We start from the raw sequence: 23,358 nt of genomic DNA, 5'->3' as shown, positions 1-23,358 counted from the left end.
CATGTTCAGCTTACTCTTTGCTGCATTTTGACTCTTCCAGTATTCCATTGCAGTGACCTATGGGGAAAATAGTTTGGGACCAAAGAACAGACATGGTACTCAAGTCATGAAAACATGAATCGAGAGTGATCCTGTAGCAGAAAGGTTGCTGCTGGTTATGACTTACGGCCTCTTCGTATGAGCGTTTTGGCGTTTTGAACGATGGTTTTTCTTGCAAAATGTATTTATCTGTGTCTGATGTCATCACATTCAAGAAGTCTGTGTCACTGGTAAAACACAGACGAGTTAATGCATAGCAAAATATGAAAAGAGCATATTATGGCAATCTTTTTCAAGCGTGTGTGTCTGTACTTGGAAATAGCTTCGACATCATAACTCCTTCTAATGGCTTGTATCTCAGCAGCCACACTAGCAGTGAGCAGTAGTTTCTCTTCTCCGGCTGGAATGTTCTCATTTTCAATTTCGGCTCTGAATTCCTGTAGAAAAGAAAAGCTTTGTGAAGTTGACATGTACCGTAAGACATGATTTTGATTGATGTTCTTTGGTAGATGAGAACATCTGCTTTCGGATCGTACCTGGATGAGAGAAGTGTAGTCAGCCTTCTTCACATGACTGTTGTCTTTCACCCACAAAAAGTTTATTCCATCAAAGTTATGTTGTCTCAAGTAGGCAATTGCAGACGTAATGAAAGTGCTTCTGCTTGAGGAGGTGGCCAACATGTCTTGGACTCTTGAACATTAGGGGGGGAAAAAGTGCTCTTTAACAATAATGGCAGGAAAGACGTTAATTGCAGACTTTCACATTATGCAGCTTTTCACAATCCCTTGCGATTTTGAATTCAGTCATTTAATTTTAAATAACTGGCTGATGTTGCAGGGTGAATTAAAAATATGTTCTTTAATAACAATATAAAGAAGATTGGCTTACATTGGTTTTTGAATCATCAAGTTGATCTCCAAAAGGGTTTTTAGTGTGGGACTGCTGTTGGAGCAAACATGTTTAATTATTGATGATTGACATCTTGAAAACATCATCTCTTCTTAAAAAAAAAAAAAAAAAAAAAAAAGTGCCTGCCAGCTGAATATCTGACCTGAGGGAAGTGAAGGCTGTAAATTTTAACGCGTCACCAGATCTAGCAATAATTTGATAAGATGGATTAATGCTGACAAAGCTGAACATCAGATGGGTACACAGAGATGTGTCGATGTGGGAAATTTGAAATTTTCTGCTGCCAACGCGTTTGCTTGACTCGGATGAATATTGGCACACGACGTTTTCAGTCGAGCCTGAAACATTGAGACAAATCACTTTACAGTATTTCTGAAAAAAAGGTCATCAGCACACTGGGGTTTTATAAACTTGTTCATTGGATCTACAAATCATCGCAAGACTCAAGCTTACCCAAGTGGCCGGTGATCAAACAGACACCTGCAAATTGGCATTTTTCATCACAAATGTTCAAACTATCTGGAATCAACCGCCCAACTTTTGTTTTGTGCAACTTACCTGCAAGAAGAATTAGCTTCAGCATGTTGTTGCTATAAAGGAAAAGAAAGAACAAAAGAGGACAATTAATCAGAGGTGGTTGGCAGGATGCAAGATAATGGCTGGTGGTAAAAAAAAATGTAGAAAACAAAAACAAAAACTGATCAACGAAAGCTAAAATAAGGGCGGTGTTTAGAGACAATAAAAGAAAACTCAGCTATATAATTTTTAATGCATATATAATAGAATAAGAATATAGTTACAAGTTGAAATTTTCCTTACTTTTTCGGGATAGTCAAGATTTAGTGTCCAAACTGTATCTGGAATGATTGGAAAGGAAAGAAGAAAAAAAACAACATTCAGCATTATGGATTCCTTTAATATGCATTCATTCAATTTCAGTAAGCATTTACAGTTTGAATCAAGAATGAGGAATTTGTAATTGTACTCAAATTTTTCTATACAAATGAGCTGTTTTTTTTTCTGACAATTCAGAAATGTATCAAGCATGTAAGATTGGACAACTAAAATGCCAGTCAAGAACTTTTGAGCTTGAACACGCACGACATGCAAACAGAACAGATGAAATTACACATGATTTATACTGTACAGATGCTGACCAGGTGAGGAAATTGGCTGGATCTGTCATTCCTTCAAGAGGCTCAGTCAGCATACATGACCGCGAGAGACGCCTCTCATTAAACAATCATGAGATGGGTGAGGTGCACAATTGGCACAAACACCTTCAACTAAATGTCAGCCCCTGTTTCCTGTTGGCTTTTTAATGTCACATGTTAAATTAACATGCTTTGACAAGTGCCAAAAGGATGGTCAGTTGCTCAACAGTGGCAGATTTTGGCAAATGCGGCCAAAAAGGGGTGGCAACGCAATTAAAAAAAAAAAAAAAAAGTGTTTTGCATAATCTGCTAAACGTGGGCATTGTGGTGGCGCCATCAAGTCTGTAGGAGTGCTGGGAAATGTGCACGATGTTGCATCATTTGATTTTGTTCTCGTGTTTACTGTGATTGAGAACTTCTGGGTTGATGTATGATGATTGATGCCATGATGTATTTCTGACAGTGATGTGCTGTCAGGGCCTTAAGGGCCTGCTCTGAAGGCCTAAACATGATCAAAAGCCCTGACCTGAATGTAAAACTTTGTATAAATTCATAAAATATCCTACACATTTATATTCCAACAGTCTTTTGTCTTCATTTCACAGCATGTGTCTTGGCTGCACATCCTACAGAATCCAATTTGAAGGCCCTGTGCATAATGATAGAATTTTTATTTTATTTTATTTTAAGAATCTGAACCAGAATCTACGGAAGAGGATTAGGGTCAGTGAAGAGAGGGGAAAAAAAAAGAAAAAAAAAGAGTTTGGCAGGATTCACAGTTTATTCTCAGAATTCTGACTTTAAAGTGACTATTGTCACAATTCTCACTTTAAAGTGAGAATTCTGACTTTATTCTTAGAATTCTGACGATAAAGTGAGAATTCTGAGAATAAAGTCAGAATCCTGCCAACTTTTTTTTTTCTCTCTCTTCACTGGCCCTAATCCTCTCCCGTAAGAAACAGATTACAAGTTGTACACACACACAAAGTAAACAGAGCCCGCTCGAAGGCCTTGGGGGGCCCACAATTTTCTTAGTGTCAACTAATTAATTAATCACGAAAAATTATTGCATTAATCTATTACTGCAGATTAATCACTATTAATTTTGACTTTGAATTTTAGTTTGCCAGTGGGTGGCTATGTTAAAGGTAGCACAGGTTGTGATTGAGCAGGAAACACAACTACTGTACATGCATTAAAGTAGAGCATTTAATAAATGTATAACATTAAGAATATCTGTTCTTGTCAAAATACTGGGGTCATTTTTTTTTCATTTTAAATTATGCAAGTAACTGATTAAAAAAAAGGAGGATGAGCGTGTGCAGTGGATCAAAAAATGTTGAAGACACTCTCATTACATTAAATGTAGGTATGTTCGGTATCACTTTTTTTTTTCAGACCGACACCGATACTCAGACCCTCAGTACTCACCGATACCAATACCAAGTGCCAATACCAGTAGTACATTTTGATTAAAAAAAAACAAAACAAAAAAACACTAAGAGATATTTTTAAACAAAAATAATCCGTCTTCTGCAGAGTTTGTTGTAAAGTTGGCTGCTGGTGTTTCCTCTTTCCCCGCAAGACAGCTTCGACCTCCTTGTTTTCGTTGTCATGTTAAGCGAGGTGTTTTAGCAAGTTGCTAGTATTGAACGAGGCACTCTTCATTCCGCCTCTTGCGAGTCTTGTGCCGCAAAGTTCACATTCTGCAATGTGTGGTTCGTCCTCGTCAATTTTGAAATATTTCCAAACCGGTGAAGTTTTGGTGAAAAATGCAGACGTGCTCGTGGGTGGGAAAATCTGACATGAAGCCAATTCAATATGTATCTCGAAACACAGGTTGCGATTCGATTGAAAAATGTTATCGTTCAGAGCAGAACGGATTGATACGGTTCAATTAAGTCTGAGAAATGGGAATGATACAATTTTCGATTCGATATGATTCATTTACGATTCCATTATAAATAATGATCAGGAAAAGAAAGGGCTGATAATTTAATTTGAAATATAAATATTTAAGATTTAAAAAGACACCAACACAATTGAACAGAATATGTGCACAGTATGTGAAGTATTTCAGAAACATAAATTTGAGGCATGAAATAAACCTACCGTCCAGCCAAAAGAAATATGAAGCCCCCTTAGTGAACAATAAATCTATCAAACACATTTTAAATACTTAATATATCCAAAAATATTACTAAAAGTGACATTCCCTTTTTATCAACGTTTGTTTTTCTTTTGCCGTCACATTCATTTTTGTTGTACGAACTACTATTTATTCACATAACTAAACGAAAAGCAACGAGAATGCATTGAGAATCACAGTACGCCATGCCCCCTTGGGCTGCGGAGAAGCACAGAGGAACAGTGAGCAATAATCCGGCAACACACACACTTCTCAGACTGCACCTACAGACAGTGAATCGATCTGATTGGTTGTAGCAAGTAAAGGACTAAAGGACGACGTCACATAGGTCCAGACATCACCTAAAGGATTAAAGATTGACATCACATGGCCTAAAACTGGTTGAAACTAGATGGTTATATGATGGTTACATCAGTACAAGACAGACACTTGACCTCACACCCAACAGGTCATGAACTCTACTCCAACTTAACTCAGATGTGACCCCAGACATGAGACAAGACCCAAACATTATTCCTGCATGACCCGAGTCATGACAAAATGTTGATTAAAAACTTTGAAATTATGTAATTAATCGTGATTAAACAAAATGAGATGAAATGCGATTAATCTGATTTAAAATATAATCGTTTGACAGCTCTAGTAGGAAGTACTTTTTTTTTTTTTAATGACGCATGTTTGTGCTGTTAATGATACTTTCATTGAAAAAAAAGAGAATCTGAATAAATAAAGTGAAGTGATGAGAATGGATTATTTTCTCAGCTCCACCCCATTCGGGCAAACACGGAAAAAAAAAAAAACCCTGCTCAATTGCCGTATTGCGTCACCTTTGATTTTCAAAGCATATTTTGTTGTAATTAACCTAAAGTACGGGTGTGTATGAGTTGCAATTAGTGTAAGTATGATCAATACACGATAAAGTGGGTGTGTAGTTTTAGCAAATGTTCTGTTCTTTTGGCAGACAAAAGTCATGCAGGAAATATCTAACGTCTGAGGCGTATATCCTTCTCCGAAGCCAATCACTCATGACAAGTTTGTAATTCAAGCCTTGTGACTTTCTTTTAGGTGTATATATATACATATATATATATATATATATATATATATATATATATATCCATCCATCCATCCATCCATTTTCTTGACCGCTTATTCCTCACAAGGGTCGTGGGGGCTGCTGGCGCCTATCTCAGCTGGCTCAGGGCAGTAGGCGGGGTACACCCTGGACTGGTTGCCAACCAATCGCAGGGCACACAGAGACGAACAACCATCCACACTCACACGCATACCTAGGGACAATTCGGAGCGCCCAATTAACCTGCCATGCATGTCTTTGGAGTGTGGGAGGAGACCGGAGTACCCGGAGAAGACCCACGCGGGCACAGGGAGAACATACAAACTCCACCCAGGAAGGTCCGAGCCTGGACTCGAACCGGAGACCTCAGAACTGGGAAGCGGACGTGCTAACCACTCGACTACCGTGCCGCCCATATATATATATATATATATTGCACCAATTTATCGTGATATTGATTTTAGGTCATATCGCCCAACACCGTTAGCTGCTGAAACTGTGAGAAATGTTCGACCGTATGTCGCAAAACCAACGTTGAGCTTGTCAAGGGGTGCTCCTTGATCTCGCTAGTATTTCATTGCAAAATTCTTTAAGAAAAGTGGCAGGAACATGTTTGTGTAAAACTGCATTTGCAGGTTGGACAAGGAAGGCAGTTAACTGCCACTGCCAGTCCAGAGTTTTGACGTGTATAACCGTCAATGGCAGTGAATATGTTAAGTGAAAACGGCACTCAACATTGTAGTAGATGTCCCCATAATCGGAAGAGGTGCAGGGGGCTGTTGTGACCGGTGACCGGGTCCCATGCTCCGTGGAAGTCATAGGTCATAATATTGATGAAGTCTAGAATCCTGTTAGACACCACAGAACATTTTTTTTGTAACCAAAAGAAATAAAGAAATTAAAAAAAAAAAAATGAAAGATGACTCACTTTTACACTTTGGCAATCTCCTAACCATTGTCAATGTTTCCCTTTCCAGCCGCAACTGCAGTCGTGAGCAGCAGGCCTAATGTAATTGTACAACATTTTCAAGATAATAGTTCAAATCATTTTCAAGTTCTGCTCTGATAGCTGACCTGACAAAGCACTGTGAACCTCTCTTTGTCCACCGGTGGGCTTCCTCGGGCACCTGGGTACTCCCAGTCCATGTCCAACCCATCGAAGCCGTACTGTCGCAAGAACTTAATGGAAGACTGAATAAATGTCTGCCGGTTGACAGAAGTGGAAACCATGGTGGTAAATATGCAGCAATGGGAAACATACTATTAAAATGTTTCACCTCGTATAATGGGCCTGACGTTTTTTTTTCCTTGGTAGCTTTGGTACACCTCCCGGTTCAGAAGTGAAATTTGCAAAACAGTAAGTATCACGGTTCTTCTGCAAAAACCAATTTCTTTCTCTAAATCCTTGGTACATCACTCAAATAGAATTGAACATGTCATGAACAAAGTCTTTGTGTCATGGTGAACGGATAGCAATCAAATTGCTGAGTCATGCTGTCAAATAACTACTGTGGAGGCATGTTCTGGTGTAAAACTGCCACTTAAGTTTGGACAATTATTCTAAATTGAAAGTGACACCTTTTGTGTTTGTGGAAGAGATTAGGTAAGATTCGCGTTTCACTTTTATTGATTGAACTGTAATTTGTTGACAAACCGTCTCATTGTTATACATAAAGGGGAAAGGCTGCACTGCATAGTACAAAAGAATTATTATTTTTTTTTTTTTTTTTTTTTTTTTTAAAGTATAAAATAAAAATAAATATGAACGTGGGACAATGTCCTGAGGGAAAATTGTATATGCGACGCCGTAAAGGGCAGTCTTGCAACATGTTATGTTCCTGGATTTTCGGCCAGGTCCAACTGAGCAAATTTGGGTTCAGTGTCTTGCTCAAAGACACTTCAGCATGGTCACAAGGATTGGGGATCAAACCCACAATCTGCGGGTTGGGAGACAACCACACTACCACCTGAGTCACACTGCCTACATGTTATGTGTGTTGGGTCATTGGTCCCAGCGACCTTTGTAAGGGTGTGGGTATGTGTGTGTGATTTGGTTGTATCATGGCGTCTTATCCAAAGCAAGCAGTCTCAGACTTGGGTCTCAGACTTTTTTTTTTTTTTTATTAGTTTTAGTTCTTTAATAAATGCTTAGTTTTAGGTTAGTTAGTTTCAGTATTAGTTTTATTTTTTATTTTTATTTTATTTTTTTATGTGTATTACTTGTGCGCAATATTTAAAAAACACGATGGGCACTGCGTCATTATTCCAGTTTATATCAAAATAAACCTACTAAAAATCACATTTAAAATCATCCCCTAAGACTCATGCATTAAATTAATTACCAAAGACTAAAACGAAGGACATTTTTGCTATAATTATAGTTTGTTTTAGTTTAGTTACTTTTGTAAACATAAAATGTAGTTTCAGTTAGTTTTCTTTTTTAAAAAGCATCTTCGTTTTTATTTTATTTCATTAACAAAATTGTTTTTTGAATTTTTGTTTCTTCGTTAGTTTTAGTTAACTAAAATAGACTTTAATAGCACTTGTGTTTTTCGATACCGTCCCTTCTCACTTTGACCATCTCCAAACATTTTTGTTTTTATTTTATTTGAACTGAGTCAAATGCTATTTTTAGCATATGTCGCGGGCCACTAAAAAATGGACGGCGGGCCGCAAATGGCCCCCCGGCCGTAGTTTGGACACCCCTGCATTAAATATTAGGCAATCGCCTTCTCTATCCACTTTTAAAAGCATGTCTTTATTTTTTGGCAGTTGTTTGTTCAGTATTATTTCAGTGTTTTATGGTGCCTGCAATATTTAGTGTTATTAATTTATTAATATTTATTTTATTTACTTATTTACCTTATGATACTTATTTTATTGCATGACTGATTTTTTTTACTCCATGTAGAGCACTTTGTCCATTTTGCATGTACTTATTCAATGAACTATTTTGATAATGTGGGGTATGAGACAATTCAACAGATACTCATAATTCATTTTGATCAACATGAAATAAATAAATGTAGGCCACGTCAGAGAATCGTATATAATATTTGCATGGATGTAGCAAAACATTTGCAACTGCTTTTTGATATGCACAAGTGACACCATGATTTGAAGAATGAACATGTAATTTTGACATTTCAGTGTGAAAAACTGTAATACAGTATTCTCATCCTTTGCTTTTTTTAAATTATTTAATGAATCCAAGGGTGTTAAGAGTTGGAAACTTACTGTGCAGTTCCAGCCACCGACAGCGAGCAAAGTCTTCAGCTGCGGGTGTCTGTGTAACCACCACATTCATAATTAATTTGATTACCTTTAAAGTGTTGACAGCAATGAATTAAGACGTTAAGTACAGTAGCAACACGGTTCAATTCCAAAAATGTTCATGGTAGGTTAACTGAAGACTAAATTGAACAGGTGTGACTGTGAGTGTTTGTCGGTTTGTGCCCTGAGGTTGACTGGCAACAAGTTCAGGGTGGAACCCCGTGTCTCGCCCAAAGATGTCTGTCGTAGCCGCCAGCAAACCTTCAAGCTTTTATGACAGTGGATGTAATTTTCTACTTCTTTGTCTTTCTGTCCTAGTTTCTTGTCTGCTTGCCCTTTACTTACGTTACATGTAGTGCCAGTTTCCGTGTGCTTGTTGTTGGCTTTCATTTCTTTCACCTGATCATATCCGGCTACTAATGTGGCAGCCTGACAAGCACTTTACAGGCCCGTGTGTTCTATAGCTCGCTTGGTCATGGCCGTGCTTGAGTGTATCATGCTTTGCGGTTGACTTCAGTCTTTGTTTTGATTCTTATCATTTTATACTGGTGTGTAAACAGACCCGGCTGCAGAAAGAAATTACAGGGGGGCATCCGTTTTTTTGGGGGTGGGCATACTTCTTCAATGTAAATCTCATGTTCCTCAGGCTGAACAGTGGCGTTGTGAGTCGTGACAGCGCCAGAAGTGCTCAGAAATATTTGATTGTCACTTAAAGGTGGCAGTTCATCATGACATCTAAAAGGCAAACAAAAAATAAGTGTAGTTCTTTGTGCATTTATTCAACTCAAAAGTTCATTAGCAACAAAACCGAACGCCATTTCTGTAGGTAACTACCGTATATGTCCGAAGCAATGACCCTGTGACCCAACCCCTTTTATCTGTGAGTTGCCTTCCTTCGCTGGTTGTATTTAAGGCCTTACGATATGGACATCATTTTACATCTCGTGGTTTTTGTCAGACATCTCTATTCATTGGTCTTTGACTCAGCATGAGACTGCAACATTTTCAGTTTTCAGCCAACCAGCACGTTGCTGGGCTGCAGTGGAAATACGCTATATGTCTCTCGGCTGGCCTGGGAACTCCATTGTTGACAATAGAATAACAAAATAATAACATTTGGTCGGTGGTTTCAATGTCTTTATTTTTTATTTTTTTTTACAGAATGATTAAACTGTTGTTGTTGTGTGTCCAACAATGAAGTTAGTTTGAATGATGTATTGTGTAGCTATTACTCCCTTATAAGTGATTGTTGTCATCATTGCGTGTTTTAAATGTTCAAATAAAGGAGTAAAGAAGTGAGAAAAAGAAAAAAAAAAACATCTTGATTTCAATCCCAATTACCCACAACTCACCCCAAACTTTTATGTCATGGCCATGGACTTAAAATATATATAAGTCCATCGTCAGGTTCAAAGTTACGCAAATTATTAATTTTTAAAATTGTGAAATTGATTGTAGTCATCTGTCCACGTTGAACACCATGTCTTAGGCACACAGATGGAATAGGCTGCCAACAGAAGTGAAGTCTATGGAGGACCAAAAGTGCCAACATTAAATAAATAAATACACCATTAAATAAAAATGTAATTAGTTAATTAAATGTGTAATTAATTAATTAAATGTGCCATTAATTAATTAATTTCCCTGTGATTATGTAATTATTTTTTTATTTATATATTTATGTATTTATTTATGCATATATTTATTTATTTATATATTTATTTATTCATTCATTTATTTATTTCTCTATTTAATTATTTCATGGTCGCTGTTTTGCGGTGTTTCGTGAATTTATTATATCTGTCAAGCTCGCCCGTCAAAGTTAGTGGGCGGGTCCTAACACCTGATTGGTCAATCTGCTCATCAAGTCAAGGCAAATCCATTTCAGAATAGTCAATTGATGCAGTATTCGTGGCTAGTAAACACAATTGATAGGCTGGGTGGCGCTTTTCACCTAAATAGGTCCGTTTCCATTAGATTTACGCTTTCATTAGGTGCTTTTTGATACGTGCTGAAATGGTAGTTCTTCGCAAAATTTTAACGGAAACACTTTTTTTCCGCATTTCCTACTAGTCATGTGACTCCGCCCGGTCACGGAGAAAAGGAAGTACAGGATCAGTGGCTCAGCGAGAAGCCACAACGGTGCAAAATGCTCGATTGAACAACTGCTGCAAGTCCAACAACAAACATCGCCAAAGCGATCAAAACATTGCAAAAAAAAACAAAAAAAAACACACACACACACACACAAAACAAAATTAGAGATTAGAGATATATTTAAAATCCCTTAAATGTATCAAGTCTGAAACACGCAAACAATTTATTCTCGAGACGTTGCATGATGCGACCGCCTACATGAACTGCGAGATCTCGCGAGAGTTGAGGCGGGACATTACGAGAACTACGCCTCAGAAGCAAATTACTCTTCAATGGAAACGCCTAAAAGGCAAAATTGTACTTTATCGAAATAAAAGAAATATCGCTTTTATTTTGATGTTGGTTTTGCACAACAACAAGCCTCGATCACTCTATATCAGCAAAAAATCTATCACCATAGCCGCCATGTTGACAACCACTTCAGGGCGAAGCAGTCGCTTAGACAGGATTTGAGTGAATCAGGCCTCAGCCCCGCCCACTAACTTTGACGGGCGAGCTTGACAGATAAAATAAATTCACGAAACACCGCAAAACAGCGACCATGAAATAATTAAATAGAGAAATAAATAAATATATATACAAAAAATAAATAAATATATATATATATATATATATATATATATATATATATATATATATATATATATATATATATATATATATATATATATATATAAATAAATATATAAATAATTAAATAATCCCAGGGAAATTAATTAATTAATGACACATTTAATTAATTAATGACACTTTTATTTAATTATTTAATGGTGTATTTATTTATTTAATGTTGGCACTTTTGGTCCTCCATAGAAGTCCCGAGTGTAAATGCTTTTGAATCCAGGTTAAAAACTTTGCTTTTTTTTTTCTCATTTAAACAGCTTTAAGATTTTTTTTTGTTTCCTTTTTAATTATTATTTTTATTATCATTTTAAACTTCCTTATGCTAAATTTTTTTAAAGTTTGTTGAATAATGTTTTAAGATTGTTATTGTATGTTCTTTTTAGTACATTTTGTAACCTATTTTCATTTATTTTTCTTCCTCTGAATGTGAACTACTGTTTGTTGATGCTTTTGTGTTGTCTTTCCTTGTGTAAAGCACATTGAATTGCCTTGTGTATGAAATGTGCTAAACAAATAAACTTGACCTTGCCTTGCCTTGCCTTGCCTTAGGCATTACTGACACCTAGAGGTGAAAATGGCACACAGCACATATCGCACATACACAGGTGTTGTTTTCTTAATTGGACACAGGACTTCAAATTTCAGAACTAATCTTCTGTTTCTGTCGTTCCTTGTTTATTTTAATTTGAATAATGTTGTAGTTGGGCCACTGCATGACTTAATTATAAAAAAATATATATATAGTCAGATTGTCTAGCTAGCTATAGCTATCAGCTATAGATATTGTCAGAAAGCTTTTCAGTAATATGTGAGGAAATTTTCACTAGTATGTATATGAGCATTAATTTCATATCGGTGTGTGAAAGACTTTCAGTGTTTCAGCTGTGTTTATGAGCGTTCTTTTCTTTTTCTTTTTTCTTTGTTTTTCTTTTCTTTTCCGAGCGTTCTTTTCGTTGCGTGTACTGTATATGGAGTTCAGTAGCTTGTGTGAGAGGAACGCAGCGGAAGTAATTTCTTTACGTTTTTCAAAGTAAAACATATCGACAGGCCAAAAAGCAATAAGTGACCCTAACTCAAGCCGCAGCGTAACTTGGTGACATGGTGTATAGTAAATGCACATTGTCATGTCTTCTGGTGAAGAGGCAAGGCATTATTTCATTTTTAGATTTTACAAGTGTTATATGTTAAAACATAAATAAGTTCATATTTGTTAAAATATATGTTATTTTATTACAGTGTATTTTTTAGTGTAAAGTGCTAAAACTGATGTGGAATATTCGTCAGAGTGAGACATCTTCCTTCGGTGGAGCGTTTTGATTTGTTTGTATTGTAAGAGCATCTGTCGCTAATAGTGCAGCTTTGGCGTAATTCTACTCTATTCTAGGACGCAATCTTTTCAGTTTGGTGTGTTAGAAGTCATAAAACACGTTTAATGTGCTCCAAACACTTGAGCCTTGGAAGACATTAGTCTTTGTAAGTATTAATAAGGTTATTTTGAGTTAGAAAGGCTATGTTGCATTTTAATTTGAACATACGAATGTATGCAACTTCATTGTTGTATCAGGCTGTATTAGCAGTGTTAGCTTGTTACTTGTATGATAGCGTCTACAATGTAATTCGTAACATACTGTGTTTTTCTGTTTTTTCTGTTTCAGTTACTTTTATCCACTTTTACATTCATATTTCTGTGTTTGTAAGAGCAAGAAAGCTTCATAAAGCAAGAAACGTACGCCTTGCGTGTGAAGTTTTCTTTAAGTTCGCTGGCTGTCTAGCAGCACATAGTCACGTGCCGTGAGGACAGCACACACATAACGATCCATCTATTTGTCATTTACTTATTGATTATTGCCTTACAATATGAGAGTATTTCACGTGTGCGAATATTTCAGGAAAATATAAGTTCATAAAATAAAATGGATTTTATATTCAGTCGGCTGTTTGATTCCAATGTACTAAAAACCTCGTCTCCCCAAACCTGAATTGCTCAACCCAGCTTGTGATATGCCAGGAGCATCACCTGTCAATCATTTGGAAATATTATATGTAATTAAATAAATTTATTTGAGAACATATGTTTCTTACTACGATCCCAAACGAGGACACTTATGGTGATCATTTTTATGTGCACACATCTTATTGGTAATTTTGATTTCCAAATTGTGCTAGAGACACCTCTGTACAAATGAAGTTCCAAAGTAATAATAAATAATATGTTTTAATAAATCAGACCATGATGGCACAGAACTCTGTTTTCAGTACTGTATTTTTTTGTTTGTTTGTTTGTTTTTTTAAACCAAAAAAGCTTTGCCCTGGTTAGGGGTTACTTGGCTGAAAAAAAGATTTCACTTAGAGTATATCACTGAAAAAAGGCTGTGAACCATTGTGTTAGATGATTGTGTGCACACTTGGACAAGGCTTGAGTTTCAAAATCATGGGGGGTATCTTACCCCGTATGGGTGGGCGGAATCTTCTGCACAAAGTGGTTTCACATATTTACAAAAAAAAAAAAAAAAAGTATTTGTAATTTTTTTTGCTGATAATTTGACATCAACTTAGATCGAAATGACTTCTTTGGATTTCCATTGACCCCATAAAATTATTTCAATGCTAAACAAAGTTTAACAAGGCCGCTTTGGTCCAGAGAAACTGGTGAGATGAAAAATAGCTCCATCTAATGCTCTACCCTACTAGTACTGTAGTCGACTCCTGCATACTTTTGGTTCGGCACCTGCAGTTTCACATATTTTCTCAATATTTTTTAAAATAGTATTAGGATTTAGATTAGGGCGGCACGGTGTCGAGTGGTTAGCACGTCCGCCTCCCAGTTCTGAGGACTCCGGTTCGAGTCCAGGCTCCGGCCTTCCTGGGTGGAGTTTGCATGTTCTCCCCGTGCCCGCTTGGGTCTTCTCCGGGTACTCCGGTCTCCTCCCACATTCCAAAGACATGCATGGCAGGTTAATTGGGCGCTCCGAATTGTCCTTAGGTGTGCTTGTGACTGTGGATGGTTGTTCGTCTCTGTGTGCCCTGCGATTGGCTGGCAACCTGTCCAGGGTGTCCCCCGCCTACTGCCCAGAGCCAGCTGAGATAGGCGCCAGCAGCCCCCGCGACCCTTGTGAGGAATAAGCGGTCAAGAAAATGGATGGATGGATGGATGGAGGATTTAGATTCCAGTCATTCAATCGGATTTGCAACCCCCAAAACTACAATCATGCAGCTAATTATTTGCATGCTTAATTTTTGTGGTTGTGCAAGGTTACAGTCAGGTCTATTAGTCACGATGTCATGACTGACATGTCTTTGTCAATTCACAACAGCTGCCTGGGCTGTAATATAATAAGTTATTGTAATTCATCCATGTTTCACTGATTGTGGTGCATCAATATGTTTAGCACAGGCATATTGGATCTGCACACTAAAATTTGTGCACTAATTGGATATAAAGTATACAAATGAACCTTTTTTGTTTGTTTTCAGTAGATCACCACTAGGTGTCTCCCAAATACATGTTTATCAAATGGTAAAACTGTTGAACATCACAGAGTGAGTGGTGGTTTTTGTCTATTGTGGCCACACTGGTAAGAATTTGGTATTTTTCCGTGTTTGTGAGTCTGTTTTGTAGAAAGAGGCACATAAAACAATTCCTGTTTATTATCAACTGAAAATGGTTAATTTTATCATCTTGATAATAAAGTCCCATGTCTTCATCTACCATATTGGCCCTCAAGTCATTTTCATTGGTTAACTGTTTTACTTGAACAAGTAGGATGTTGCAAAAATGACTATTCTCATCAAATAGCTCGTTTCAGTACTTTGCATTGCAGCAGAGGACTCTGATATTAAAAACCTTGTCAAAATACATACAGTAAACACATTGCAGTCAAAGACGCATTTTATTGAATTTTTTCCCACACAATCACCCGATTAACCAAAAATAAAAATAAAAAACAACAACAGTTACATGTAGTCTGGTGTGTAGTTACAACTGTCATGAGGTCTTAAACGACATGTAATCACACGAATGATAAATGGATAATTTAAAACAACTGCATCATGGTACAAACAAACAAAAAAACTTAATGATTAGCCCCACAATGACATAATAACCCCAATGTCATAAATGCACACAAAAATGCATTTTTTAAAATATCTGTAAATATTTTGTTATTATGGTAATCACTACCTACCACACAGCCATCACAATGCTTTTGTATTCTGTTTGACAAAGAAGTTTACAGTTCTAATATCATAAAACCATTCACCTTGGTAAGTTAAGCAAACGTGCCTGATTGCTGACCTGTATTGGGCTAAACACCTGATTACTTAATGCCCTGCTGTGTTTGTGCTGTTGCTGTTGTCGCTTTTGGTGGGTTTAATTGGTTGTTTACACGGTTAATGATAGCAAATTGTCCATGCGGAACAGATTGCTGGGCAGTGCAGGAGCTTCCAAGGAAGTCATCCAGGTCCACAGATGTAACAAAGGCTCCCGCAAATCCGTTGTCTTTAATGTAATTGACCTGCAGGGAAAATAAAAGAATATTTACAAATATGCAAGCAAACAGTTGATATGATGGGTCATCTCAGTGCTTATTTCATTGGGGACATGCCAATGTCGTCATTGGATTTTTGGATTCTGTTTGGCTGATTTGGTCTACCTTTTCGTCAATTTCAGCTTGCTTGTCAAAGGCAAACCAAACTTCAGATGAATCAGGGCCGTCCAGAAAAGAGCACACCTGAAAGCAAGATCCAGATTTTGGTAATCCAGTCATCTCACCTGTTATAACGGAAGCTGCTGCTTTTACCTCGTAACGGGACCAGAAGCCTGCTGGTATATCAGACAAGCTGCCTTCCACCGGTTCAGCTTTGCTCTCAGAATTTATAGTAAAAACTTGTCCAAATACTCCAATTCCCATGTTCAGCTTACTCTTTGCTGCATTTTGACTCTTCCAGTATTCCATTGCAGTGACCTATAGGGAAAATAGTTTAGGACCGAAGAACAGACAAGTCGTGCTCAAGTCAAGAAAACTTGAACCAAGGCAGAAAGGTTGCTGCTGGTTATGACTTACGGCCTCTTCGTATGAGCGTTTTGGCGTTTTGAACGATGGTTTTTCTTGCAAAATGTATTTATCTGTGTCTGATGTCATCACATTCAAGAAGTCTGTGTCACTGGTAAAACACAGACGAGTTACTGCGTAGCAAAATATGAAAAGAGCATATTATGGCAATCTTTTTCAAGCGTGTGTGTCTGTACTTGGAAATAGCTTCGACATCATAACTCCTTCTAATGGCTTGTATCTCAGCAGCCACACTAGCAGTGAGCAGTAGTTTCTCTTCTCCGGCTGGAATGTTCTCATTTTCAATTTCGGCTCTGAATTCCTGTAGAAAAGAAAAGCTTTGTGAAGTTGACATGTACCGTAAGACATGATTTTGATTGATGTTCTTTGGTAGATGAGAACATCTGCTTTCGGATCGTACCTGGATGAGAGAAGTGTAGTCAGCCTTCTTCACACGACTGTTTTCTTTCACCCACAAAAGGTTTATTCCATCAAAGTTATGTTGTCTCAAGTAGGCAATTGCAGACGTAATGAAAGTGCTTCTGCTTGAGGAGGTGGCCAACATGTCTTGGACTCTTGAACATTAGGGGGGAAAAAAGTGCTCTTTAACAATAATGGCAGGAAAGACGTTAATTGCAGACTTTCACATTATGCAGCTTTTCACAATGCCTTGCGATTTTGAATTCAGTCATTTAATTTTAAATAACTGGCTGATGTTGCAGGGTGAATTAATAATATGTTCTTTAATAACAATATAAAGAAGATTGGCTTACATTGGTTTTTGAATCATCAAATTGATCTCCAAAAGGGTTTTTAGTGTGCGACTGCTGTTGGAGCAAACATGTTTAATTATTGATTATTGACATCTTGAAAACATCATCTCTTCTATAAAAAAAAAAAAAGAAAAAAAAAAGTGCCTGCCAGCTGAATATCTGACCTGAGGGAAGTGAAGGCTGTAAATTTTAACGCGTCACCAGATTTAGCAATAATTTGATAAGATGGATTAATGCTGACAAAGCTGAACATCAGATGGGTACACAGAGATGTGTTGATGTGTGAAATTTGAAATTGTCTGTTGCCAACGCGTTTGCTTGAGTCGGGTGAATATTGGCACACGACGTTTTCAGTCGAGCCTGAAACATTGAGACAAATCACTTTACAGTATTTCTGAAAAAAAGGTCATCAGCACACTGGGGTTTTATAAACTTGTTCATTGGATCTACAAATCATTGCAAGACTCAAGCTTACCCAAGTGGCCGGTGATCAAACAGACACCTGCAAATTGGCATTTTTCATCACAAATGTTCAAACTATCTGGAATCAACTCCCCAACTTTTGTGTTGTGCAACTTACCTGCAAGAAGAATTAGCTTCAGCATGTTGTTGCTATAAAGGAAAAAAAAGAAAAGAAAAGAGGACAATTAATCAGAGGTGGTTGGCAGGATGCAAGATAATGGCTGTTGGCAAAAAAAAATAAGGGTTGTGTCTAGAAACAATAAAAACTCAGATATATATATATATATTTTTTTAATATATAATAGAATAAGATATAGTTACAAGTTGAAATTTTCCTTACTTTTGTTGTGATAGTCAAGATTTAATTTGTGTCCAAAGCGTATCTGGAATGATTGGAAAAGAAAGAAGAAAAACATTCAGCATTATGGATTCATTTAATGTGGATTCTTTCAACTTCAATAAGCATTTACAATTTGAATCAAGATTAAGAATGAGGAATTTGTAATTCGAAATCCACTTTTTCTATTTAAATGAGCTGGGATTTTCTGACAATTCAGAAACGTCTCAAGCATGTAATATTGGACAACTAAAATGCAATTACTTTCCAGTCAAGACCTTTTGAGCTTGAACACGCACGCCATGCAAATACAACAGATTAACTCATTCACTGCCAATGACGACTATAGACGTCAAAAATCCAAGCAAACAGCCAGTGCAAATTTTGACAAGAAATTTGAATTGAAGTTTTAGTTATTCATTGTTTTCATTCATAGTTATTAATCATTGTTGTTATGAATAACGACGATGACAACAATTTCATTGCTAAGTGCTACCATCGTGCGTAGAACGGATTCCTGTTACCCTACAACACGGGCGTTGACGTTCTTGCGATCGGTCTTGGTCTTACTGAGACCACATACTGGGTCTCGGCCTCCAAAAGCCCAATTTTAGTCGACTAAAATTGCTCTTTATTTTTGTTGACTAAAGTTGGATTAAAACTAAAATACAATCAGGTGACTGAGTTATGACTAAGGCTTTAATTAAATTTAGTCAGAAGACTAGAACTAAAACTAAATTATTTTTTTTAATTAAAATTTTAATTTTAAATTTTCTTTTTTTTCAAAATTAAAACTGGCTGTTTGCTTGGATTTTGACAGTGAATGAGTTAAATATGCTGTAATGAAAATGTTTAAGACAACATCTAACATACTTAATCAATCATTAATAAATGTGCACATAATGTAATTGTTTACTTACCAGCACAAAGACTGCTTTGGAAGATGACTGAATAATGACTGGGTGGTCGCGCTTATTTATACTGTACAGATGCTAACCAGATGAGGAAATTGGCTGGATCTGTCATTCCTTCAAGAGGCTCAGTCAGCATCCATGACCATATTTGGTGCCGCTCATAAATCTATATGTCAGCCCCTGTTTACTGTTTGCTTTTTAATGTCACATTGTCAATTAACGTGCTTTGACAAGTGCCAAAAAGATTGTCAGTTCCTCGTCAGTGGCATATTTTGGCATGTGCGGCCATAGAGGGGTGGCAACCCAGTTAAACAAAAACAACAACAAAAAAAACAGTTGTTTTGCATAATCTGTTAAACATGGGCGTTGTGGTGGCACCATCAAGTCGGTAGGAGTGCTCGTAAATATGCACGGTGTCGCATCATGTCATTATGTTATCATGTTTACCGTGATTGGGAACTTTGGGGTTGATGCATGATGATTGATCCCATGATGTATTTATGACAGTGAAGTGTCATCGGGGCCATCAGGGCCTGTTCTGAAGGCCTACGCATTGTCAAAAGCCCTGGTGTGAGTTTATAACTTTCTATAAGTTCATAAAATGTCTTATACCATTCAAAGGGATTGTCCCACACTGTGGTCATATCGATGAAGAAATATGATTTGCCACACATCCGTGACGCGCCAAATCTGTCTGCCAGTGCCTCGATCAAACCCACCATAATTGCGCCACTTGATAGACCTGGTTTCACTGAGTCTAAAATCGTGTCTACTTTTTGTCACCAAATCGGAGACTTTCGGGATCCAGAGTGACAGATGCTGGCCGGGCCTTGCTTGGAGGGCGTGAGAAATTTGTTGCTTGCCGGAAGACCCGCCGCAGGTGGATCTCGGGGAATCTTTCAGCTTTTCCGCTCATATGATATCATGAAAGGGGCGTGGCAGCCACACAGGGAGAGGCGGGGTTTTAGTGACCCAGTTGTCTTACTTCCAGGTTAGAAAAATAGCCACCAAAATAACTCATATCAATTCAGCCATCCATCCAACCAATTTCTTAGCCTCACAAGTGTTGCGGGGGTGCTGGAGCCTATCCCAGCTGGCTTCGGGCAGTAGGTGGGGTACACCCTGAACTGGTTGCCAGCCAATCCAGGAAAAGAAATTATGTCACCATTGTGCAAAAGGTAATATATAATCATATACCTATAGTTAACTGTGGATGTGCTTGAACTAGAATGATGTGGGGTGCTTTAAACTGCTAATAGGATTCATTGCTACATGGCAATGATTGTCTAATAACGTATCATTAAAATTTTAAAAAAGAAAAACAAAACATAAATAGAAATGTAACAACGAAAATATTAGATGTTATGATGTTATGAACAGCTGGCCGGCAGATTCCATCTGAAGATTCAACACCTCACCTATACACCGTCTGACTGGAGGGGGGAGGGGGGCATAGGCTATTATGTGGACCCGTGGAGGAGCTCCAATACATAATTTACTAAAAAAAAAAGGGAAAAAAAGCTTTCATAGCTACTCAAACGGCTTGTATTTCCTTGCAGTAATCATTTTAAGCAATTGCGTCATTACCAGAGCAGCCCCAAGCCGTCCAAATTACGGCTCTGGGAGATTGTATTAGTAGTTTTAAAATTCTGATAGACATCGTGTTATTGCAAGGAGCGGCCCCTGTTCTGTTTGAGTGGGTTAAGGATTTACGATTGGAGTTTTACATCACATTAACAGTGCCTTCTGATGAAGTCTGCCCGCACCGGAAGGTTGGGTGCGCTCATCTGGCGAATGCGGAAGTCATTTGTGCATAGAGTCCATTAACTGATTTAAAAAACAAAAAACAAAAAGGAGGATAAGCGTGTGCAATAGATCAAGAAATGTTGAGGACGCCCTAATAACATTAAATGTCAAAAGAATTAATACATATCAGGTGCTCCTTTTTAATTAAGCGAGTAATCGTGATTATTCAAAATGAGATAAGGTGTGATTAATATGACTAAAAGTGTACTCGTTTGACAGCTCTAGTAAGAAGTACTTTTTTTTTAAATGAAGCATGATTGTGCTGTTTATCATCCTTTCATAGAAAAAAAGAGAATCTGAATAAATAAAGTGAAGTGATGAGAAAGGATACTTTTCTCAGCTCCACGCCATGTGGGCGAACACGAAAAAAAAAAAAAACTTATTCTGGGCTAGGCTAAGGCTAGGGCCTTATTACGTGACCGTTGCTTTTCAAAACAGATCTTGTTGTAATTAACTCATTTGCTCCCAATAACGTGTAAATACGTTTTTTTTTATGTTGTAAGTGTCCCAAAGACGTATTTATATGTTTTTTTTTTTTTTTTTATGCTAGAGCATACAGAAGGCTTTGACGCAGCCTCTCAGCTGCAAAGAACGGTTGCAGAAATGGTCGTTATTACACAAACGGCCAGCAGGTGGCAGCAGAGCAAAGGAGATCAACCAGGGCCATGTAGAAAAAAAGCTAAATTACTTACAATTTTAAATAGATTTGTGAAAACTGATGAAACGTAGCTCCCTTCTAATGCTAATTGCTGCAAGACAGAAACAGATAGAAACATACTCTTTTTTTTCCCGATGAAAGAAGAGACTTTAATCTTTCTTTTGGTAGGTTCCATGCTCTTCCAGCAATTGAATACAATATAAGCGAAGTGCGCATCTCGAATTCAAGGTGCATTACGGGTAGCGGCGTGGTGCATTATGGGTAGAGGAAACTACCAAACGGCCGTTGAAAATAAATTGGATCCAATGGAATCGGCTCTGAAAGAAACGTTTCAACCGCTGGAAAGTTGCTGTTGTTTATTAACATGCATAGAATGTGGTTTACTGACATCGGGGAAGTTGACTTGCAAGCTTTAAAGTGTACAGTTACGCAAAGATTGTCACCACGCTAATCTCCGCCATTCAAATTTAGGGTAGTTGGTAGCCTCGTTTTTTCCCCCGCGCATGCGCAAACTTAATGCGCACTTCGCTTATTCTGTGGGCCATGCAAAATCAGTCAAAATCCAGTAAAACAGCCGGGAGCGAACGGAACTGCTTCTGTGAAAATGGCTGGGAGTGAATGAGTTAACCTAAATTACGGGGGTGCATGATTAGCAATTAGTTGTGTAAGTATGATCAACTCACAATAAAGTGGGTGTGTAGTTTTGGCAAATGTTCTGTTCTTTTGGCCGACAAAAGTCATTTAAGGAATCTATAATGTCTGAGGCGTGTATCTTTCTCCGAAGCCAATCAGTCACGACAAGATGCGTAATTCAAACCTTGTTGACTTTCTTTGAGGTCGTCAACCTCTTTCAGGTTCCTGTTGTGGAGACCACGTATAAATTGGCCTATAGATTAGATAGAGCTCACTCAGGATTTAACAGTGTTTCTCTGATTTATTAATGCAATACCTTTTATGAACCAAAATAAAGAATGAGCTTTATGTACTAGGGGTGGCAAATTCTCGATTCGATTTCAATTTTTAGGTCACGATTCGATTCTCGATTCATTTAGTATTTTTGCTGTTTTTTTCTGACAACACAGAGGCTGATGTTATTTTTTTAGACTAGTCTAGTCTACAAGTATTGTTTTTATTCACAAAATGTTGTATTGTTAATATAAATTCAAGTCCATTTACCATTACCATTGTCCGTGGTTACAGATATGTTGGTATTTTGTCCAATTTCCATTCTAGTAGTGCTTCCTTTAGTATTTATGATAAATGATCACTTGTATATGATTCATAGATGTGAAGTTTCAATCCCATAGTTATATACTGGTGTTAAGGAAACTGACTCAGTATGACCTGTCATCGTCATGTGCTTTTTTTTTTTTTTTTTTTGCACCTGGGAGGAGGGGGAGAACGGGGGTGGGAGGATCGTCAATACTCTTTGATTTTGAGGCTCGAAATCGGGAAGTAATTTCAATTGATTTCGATATGAAATCAAAGTCGTGCCACCCCTATGAGAGGTACAACACAGAGAGGACTGATCCCCCCCCCCACACACACAGATCATTTCAGCAAAATATTATTGTTCGAATGTTATTGGACCATGTGACTGTCTTGAATTTTGCCAAATTTGTTGTTGAATTTATTTGGTATTGCTATAATGATTAAGATTAAGTATATATATATATATATATATATATATATATATATATATATATATATATAGCACGTCCGCTTCCCAGCTCCGGCCTTCCTGGGTGGAGTTTGCATGTTCTCCCCGTGCCCGCGTGGGTCTTCTCCAGGTACTCCGGTCTCCTCCCACATTCCAAAGACATGCATGGTAGGTTAATTGGGCGCTCCAAATTGTCCGTAGGTGTGCGTATGGATGGTTGTTCGTCTGTGTGTGCCCTGCGATTGGCTGGCAACCAGTCCAGGGTGTCCCCCGCCTACTGCCCAGAGCCAGCTGAGATAGGCGCCATCAACCCCCCC

The sequence above is a fragment of the Festucalex cinctus genome, chromosome 2 (assembly GCF_051991245.1).
Source record: "Festucalex cinctus isolate MCC-2025b chromosome 2, RoL_Fcin_1.0, whole genome shotgun sequence".
Lineage (NCBI taxonomy): Eukaryota > Metazoa > Chordata > Actinopteri > Syngnathiformes > Syngnathidae > Festucalex > Festucalex cinctus.
This window is presented reverse-complemented; position numbering follows the sequence as displayed.